Source organism: Pan paniscus, chromosome X, assembly GCF_029289425.2.
Source record: "Pan paniscus chromosome X, NHGRI_mPanPan1-v2.0_pri, whole genome shotgun sequence".
In the NCBI taxonomy this organism is placed as follows: domain Eukaryota; kingdom Metazoa; phylum Chordata; class Mammalia; order Primates; family Hominidae; genus Pan; species Pan paniscus.
This window is the reverse complement of record NC_073272.2, coordinates 146,941,002-146,949,180: the sequence shown is the minus strand read 5'-3', so window position 1 is coordinate 146,949,180 and position 8,179 is coordinate 146,941,002.

Genomic DNA, 8,179 nt, shown 5'->3' with positions numbered 1-8,179 from the left:
GTTAGAATTTATTAATAGTTCAGTTGCTTGCTCTTAGTGAACCTGTGTTTTTTGGAGATAATATCCATCATCACTTTAATTTCATGCCTGTAGGATAGGGTAGTCTACCTATGTAACTAGTGGGACTATTATCATGCTGCAGTTCAGAAATGACATTTTACCACTGAAGACCTGACATAAGTTACTTGGTTTGGTTGATTATATATTTTGAAAGCCCCTTTGCTGTACCATCATCTATTTGAAATGAGATTCTGTACTTTTCCCAGAGGATCAAAATATATCAATGTGTGTATGTGTATAATCTTTCAATTCCCATTGTCCAGGGACAAAGCTATTTAATCAGCTTGATATAGATAGCTCTGAGGTAGTAATAAAAATGAAATTTTCATAGATTAACATTTTAAAAACACACTACTAAGAAAAATAAACTGACTGGATTCTTCTACACAAATAAACATGAATTTCCTATAAGATGAAGGTGCATGAAAGAGGGACATCCTCTTGATAAATGAACTGTTATTGTCAGTCATGATTAAAATTTTGTTAGAAGTTGTACAAGAACAATCTAGAATTAGCATGACCTTAGTTTGTGAAGTATGGTCAATTTAAATGTCATTGTAGAGCATTATATTCTTTTTATACCTTTGTTATAGTTACGAGAAATTGAAAATTCATAATGCTTTAAGTTCCATCTTACAATAATTAAATTTATACAGTAAATACATCACTTTTTAATTTTTTCATATTTGTAGTGACTTTCAAATACTATTGAAGAATTGTGCTAAGTAATGTGAATGTGAACTTAGATACGTTCAAAGTACATACCTACACAATAAATAAATGCTATAGCTGCAAAGTCGATTTGTTTGCTACCTCAGGTTATCACTGTTTGTAAGACAAAGGCACAAGGCACCTATGAAAATAATCTGTGAAAAAAAACGGAATATAACTCAAAAAAAGCAGAAAATGCAGATGAGGCTATGAATGAAGAAGAGCTCATGGTGTATCACATAAAGTAAAATCTCACATACTGCATTTCCTTCATGAAAATTCTTTACAAAGGAAAACAATCAAATTCAGTCATTGTTGTGGGCTCAATCGTGTCCCCTTCCCAAGTTCTTTTTTCTTTAAAGTCAGGGTCTTACTCTACTGCTCAGGCTAGAGTGCAATGGTGTGATATTGCCTCACCACAACCTGGGCCTCCTGGACTCAGGTGTTTCTCCCATCTCAGCCTCCCAAGTAGCTGTGACTACAGGTGTACAACCCCACAACCAGCATTTTTTTTTTTTTTTTGTATTTTTAGTAGAGACGGGTTCTGCCATGTTACCCAGGTTGGTCTTGAACTCCTAGGCTCAAGAAATCTGCCTGTCTTGGCCTCCCAAAGTGCTGGGATTACAGATGTGAGCCACTATGCCTGGCCCCCTCCTCAAATTCATATGTTGAAGTCCTAACCCCCAGCAATTCAGAATATGACTGAATTTGGAGATGGTATCTTTAAAGAGGTGATTAAGGTAAAGTTAGGTCATTAGGGTGGGCCCCAATCCAAAGTGACTGTTATTCTTATAAAACAAGGAGATTTAGGATACAGACACCAACAGAGGGTATGACCATGTGAATATACAGGGAGAATGCAACCATCTGCAAGACAGAGAGGCCTTGAAGAAACCAACACTGCCAACACCTTGGTCTCGGGCTTCTAGCTTCCAGAATTTTGAGAAAATCAATTCAGTTTGTTTGAGTCAAATAACCTGTGCTACTTTGTTATGGCAGGCCTAGCAAACTAGTGTAATCACATATACAAAGAGTTGTCATTTATGTATTCTTAACTGCATTGAATCACATTACTAATGGTGCATGGCATGGCAGCTGCTAAATTTGGTGCAAAAATTAAAACAGAGCTTCGTGTTTCTAATCATTCTCAAATAATGTATCATAGATCCTTTGTATAAGTTATTTTGCTATTCTGGAATATAAAAGGGCAGGAGCAAGGAAAAAGTCAGTTTTCTCAACTGTACTTCTCTGCTACCTGTGTGGAGAATTGTCATCAGCTTCTGCTCTGCGTGGCCTGGGGAGAAGAGTTGTGCTAAGTTAGGCCACATCTGCTTTTGTTCCATGTAACTTGTTTGCTTCCATCAATTTTCATATTTCTGATCAAGTTAGTGGTGGAATTAATAGTGCATGTGGCTGTATATGTTTGGTGTCAGTAGTTTCCAACCTAAATTCTATATCAATTAAATCGCCCGTTAGATATTTGATAGAATATAAATGTTTCAGAAATTCTAGGTTGCTAAAGATTTCACCTCCCACATAACCTTTCTCAACTTCAACTTTTCTTAACTATTAGAGGCTGTTCTCCATGAAAAGAGAGAAAAAAACAAGAAAATATGAAATAGAGCAAACGGGGGACACTAGCAAAGGGCAAAGAAAATCCTAGAAGGATGGGGAGCAGATCCCCAGAATGGCAGCTGTGCTCCAGATATAACCAGCCCACGTTGTAGTAATGTGACTCAAGATATGATGCCACCATTTTACCTTCTTCTTTAACCTGAGGACAGAGTGCTCAGGTGGGCCCAGCCCAAATTCTTATCTGCCCTTGGCTTATTTTCTGGTAAACTTCCTATTCTGCTTTCTAGATCCTTCTGCCTGTTGAGCCTATGACACAATTTCATCTCATGGAGGTATTCTTTCTCTCCAGGAGAAACTTAGAAACAAAAACTATAGAACAGCCTACTTCCCTGATTACAGCCCTGCCAGATATCCCAAGTATAGTGAGCCTTTTGTTTTCCAGGTCTCATAACCTTGCTCATTATTACCCTGGAAAGGACTCTTATAAACGCTCACTGAAGTCAAAGTTACATTTTGTGTGGCTTACCTCTTCTTGAATTTCTTCATCTAACAATGGCAGCATTGCCCACACTTGGTTTTTCAAAACAAAGCAATGTATGAGCGGAGGAAGGAAGATGTGATAGGAGAGGAGCTAACAGATCTTTTAAAGTATTGGTAGGGTCCTATTTTCTTCATTTGGGTGTGGGTACTTAAGAGTTCATTTTATTAGTAGTATTAGTTTGGGTATATTTTATTAGTATTAGTATTCTTGAAACTAGGGGTCAGCAAACTTTTGGTAAAGGATCAGATAGCAAATATTAGCAGCTTTGCAGTCTATAAGATCCCTGTCAAAATTAACCCTACCACGGGGCACAAAAGCAGCTATAAGTACTGTAGACTACTTGATGTGATTGTTTTCCAATAAAACTTTAAAAGACTGAGCTAAAATCAGGCTTGATTTGGCCAATGAGTTGCAATTTGCTGGCCCTTCCAAATTGTACATACGTGTTTTATATGTTCTTATAAATGTGTGATCTATTTTTAAAAATATGTAAACCAGCAAAGAACCCCTGCCAGAAAGTCCAAGATGCCAATATTCATTCCACAGTAAATCATAAAATGCCTTTTTGGCCCCTTTTTCTACATTCTTATTTCCTTTCTTTCCTGTTTTAGTTTGGCCTGCTGTCATATGACCTTTGCATTATCATAATTTTGGACATAAGCCCTGTGATATGATGGACATTGGACTGGAAATCAGGAAAACCAGATCCTACCCACACCTCTACCACTGACTACTAAATAGGTAAGTGAAAATGCCTTTCCTCCTTCAGGCCTCAGTTTCTCCCTAGGTAAAATGAGTTAGGCCAAGTGGTTTCAGAGGCCATTTATAATCCAAATAGTCTGTTATTTCAAATGTCTTACTGTGATTCAATTGCAGACATTGACTTGTGCACTTCTTTCCTGACTCCCCATGAAAAAGAGAGTAGTTGAAGTTACACATGAACACCCACTTGGAATATTTCCATCTAAGTTTTCTAGGTTAGAGGATTCATATGCAAATCAGCATTTTAGTATTAATTGGAGTACATTTGATTACTCAAACATGTAAGAATACTGCAAAACATGGAAAAACCTGGAACTTCAGTTACTCTTTCCTCATTTAAAACCTGAGTAATGATAATTTACATGTAATTAACATGAATTATTAACAAGTAATAATACCGTAAAACATGTAAACATGTACTGAAACATCTCAATACTCTGGTTTTTCATGAAGCCAGTACTTTTTAATTGCACGGATGAACACTCAAATAATAGTTAGTGATTGTACCGTCTCCAGTGAAGAACTGTAAAATCTATCAAGTCTGTCATGATATTCTGAAGGTTTTGGTTGCAGGAAAATTAAAGGCTTTTCAAGTAATCGATTATAGAAGTGAAATTTTTAGGTGTTTATATATCTTGTGGTACATATACTTTTCACATAGGTTGTCAACTGTCATATACAATTTTATTTTGGAGGCTTGGATTTACAGATGAGTTTTAGAAATGAAAAGAGAAAGCCTATAGCTCATGGGTAGAAAGCTGGACCCAACCCAGGGAAGAGTGAGTGGTCCTTGGTAATGACTTGCCTCTAAAGATGAAGGTCCTGACTAGGCTACCTGAGTGATGCATAGAGGCTGCACATTTAAAATAAAATGCAGAATACTCTTATTAAGGGAGCAATGATAATCAAGTTTTTCTTCCAATAAATGAAAATAAAAATATATCAAATGAGAAGATTGAGTATAATTTGGTTTCTGCTTTTGAACCTATCTCCATAAAGAAAATCTTAACATATTCAATTCGTTGTATATGCATCAATTGACTTCCATTTCTCAGTTCCAACAAATGTACAGAAAATGAGTAGTGATTCACATTACACTTTAGGTAGTACTGACAGGAGCAACACTAGGAAAGTTAAGGTATTTTCAGAAAAGAAAAGCAGTTCATCCCGGTGAAATGGATTTTCTTTCTAATACCATAGAAAAGTATTAGTTGCTTAGGGAGATTGCAGATATTTTATGCCCTTGTATTTCCTGTTTGCTCACTGTCCCTCTGTGATCTTCCAACAAGCCTGGAAAACAACCTCGCACGTGGTAGGTGCTAGAAGAAGTTTGACCTGAAGTTTCTTAAGATAGGCCGCCTTTCTTCAGAGAAGCATCTCCTCAGCTTGACTAACAGTTATGAAACAAGTTAAAAAGACGCACGCCTTCCTAGGTCAGGATTTAATCCTAACCTCTGTTTGAGCCTGGCTATTCAATTTTAATTCAATGATTATAAAGCTCCTACTCTGTCAGGAATGAGGAAAGAGTAAGTGAAGCTCCAGGTTTTGAAGTTGTGAGAAATATTTCCATTCTATTCTATTTGATTCTATTCCAAGTATTCTCCCGGATGCTGCATTCCCTTCTCCGGAGGCACACACAGTCAACAATTTCTTGTGTATCTTCCAAGAGAATTGTCTGTTCATATCCTTTTACCTATTTTGCTATTGAATCATTGATATTTTCATATTGATTTAAAGTTTATAGTCATATATTTATTAAATTATCAAATGTATATTGTAAGACATGGTGCTAGGCACTGCTTGTCGATTACTCTTCAAAATAACATTGCAAAATGATGCTTTCTTTTCTCTTTATGAATTTTGTGGATCTCAGAATTGTTACAAGCCTTACCAAGGTGATTCTACAAATAGTAAGTTATAGCACTGGGGTGAAATATAAGTCTTTGGCTCCAAACTCTGTATTTTTCCTACCATATCACACTGCTGTGTAAAAAGCCCTATTGTTAGATATAATTTAAAAGCAGCCCTTAAATTTGGCTATTCACGAACTCTCAGACTTTGGAAAGTCTCTGCAAATATTGACTGGTATTCAGCCTCTTCATTCCTCAGCCATTCCTGTTTAAATAGCAAGTAGACCAATAATCTCGGTCCCTCAAATCAGACTTGAGACTCAGGATCCATAGGACAAGGTAGCTAATTTGCTTACTTTTCTTTCTTTGGAACAAGTTACTTATTTTCTCTAAGCTTTTTTTTTTTTTTTTTTTTTAATTCTATAATATGTTTAACAAAATCATCACTATCACAGGGGTACTGTGTGTGTTCACTCTTCTAGTTTCTGTATATAAATCTGGTTTGACTACTGGTTCTACCTGAAGGTAGGCCACACCTCTCCTCATTTGTGTATTGATTGATTCATTCACTGAACATTTATTAAGCATTTATTTTGTCAGGCAATGAGCTTGGCATGAAGGATTCAGCTGTGAATGAGACTGAAACAGCTTTTGCCCTTACAGACCTATAGCCTACAGAGGAAGATAGGCATGAATCAAGCAATTTCAATGACATATGACAACTGTTATAATATGGCAGTAGACAATGCTAGGGACTAGTACGGGGATCCAGAAAGACCACTTAGAAGAAGTGACGTGTAAGTTAGCTGAGAAGTAAAGGGTGAATGGAGGTTACTAGGCAAAAGAGGTGGAAAGTGGGGGCAAGTTAAACGTGGTGCTTGATATATATGTAGAACTGTGAATGGTGACAAATAACTGCTGTCTTCAGCTCTTTCTTCCCCACTTCTTCAGCCCCAAATTTAGCAAAGCATAGCAGCCAAACATTCTTTCCAGCCATAGAGGCTTAAGTCATTCAAGCCTATCCACCTCTGGTGTTGTACTTGACCACAGTGGTTAAAGTGTAAAGATCAGTGACTGCAGGAAGAAGGTTCTGCCCTTATTAACTGAGAAAGCCTTACCTTTAGCTACATCCCTTTAGAGCTTTACACAACTTACTACATTCACTATGTTCTCGTATACTGTTAAAACCGTCCACATCTCTCTTGGATGTTTTAAAGGCTTTGCAACCAGTTTGATGGGAATTGTAGATAGGATGGAGATGTGGGCTAACAGTAGAACCATCTACTAAAAAAGGCACATTTTCTCCTGAAATGTTTGATCTGTGTGAATGTGGATAATATGGATGATGTGTTAATAAATCTTTTCATCTCTCTCCTTTCAGTCAGCATTCATTTATTGTAACCTTCATACTTCCTCTTTTTTTTTTTTGACTTAGATTTTATCCATGCCTCTGGAAGCAAAAGAGACTAATGATGACTACAAGGGTAGCCTAGTCAGCAACCAGTATCTTGTCTTGTTAGTGATTTTCCAGAAACTTCAAACAGCACTGTGTTCTGGGAGTTGACAATGGTTTTAAAAAATAATAAATTGTTTCTTAAATTTGTAAATAGTCTTGAAAAACATCTTTGTCTCTTGGTTAAACTGTTAGCTAGGCTCCCTACGGTAATTGATGTGTTCTTTTTCCTTCTGTTGTTTTGTCAGTTGGGTACTTTTCATCTGTAGCTTAATGGGCCTATGGTGCCTTCATTATGTATGTCACTCTTAACAGAAAAAGGAATTTGATTCTCTGTCCTCTTTGGCTTTTTTCTCGGTATATGTGCATTCGTTCTCTTATTCAGTTGTTTATCAAATATTTTTTGGCTCTATGGAGGTACTGGGAGGATCCAAGAAGAAAGACATGGTCCTGTGCCTAAAGGAGTCAAAGGAAAAGACACACACAAACCTACAACTCAGGAGGCAGCGTGATAAATGGTGCAACAGTGATGTGTATAAATTGCTATGGAAGTACAGTGGAGGGATACTGTCTCTCAAGATGTCAACAGTCCCTACAGGGACTGTTTGGGTTTGACTCACTGAGAGAGTTTGACTCACATTCATTAAATCACATTGTCTAAGATTTTTAAGTAATATTGTGACTGGTGGTTGCAGCTCATCTAGAAAGAGTATGACCTTTGAGAATTGAAATTACATTTTGATGGATCCTGTACCCTAAATTCATGGTCATAGGAAACGTTAGAAAACAATTTTTGACTCAGCATCCACCAGCAAAATCTCAGCAACCGAGACACCCTCCCCCTCCCTCCTTACTTTCCTTCTCATTCATGAAGTGCCTAAGTGTAACCTGCATCCACACCTCCTCTCCTGTTTTGGATGGATTTAGTGTAATTTGAGTAATTTTAGGCTTTTTCTTATTTACTCTCTAACTTTTTGGTTCGTTTTGTTTTTCTAGTTTGTTAGCTGAATACTTAGTTCATTTCTATATATAGTACTTTATTTTTAATAATAAAATGTTTTAACTCTGTACATTTTCCTGAATACAGCTTTAGTTATATCCTGTATACTTTCATGAGATATTTTACTTTGTGTTAAATTATAGAAAATATATAACTTCAATTTTTTTCCTTCAATTTGGTGATGTTTATCAGAGTGTTCCTTAATTTCTAAGTGGTGAAGTTATGGG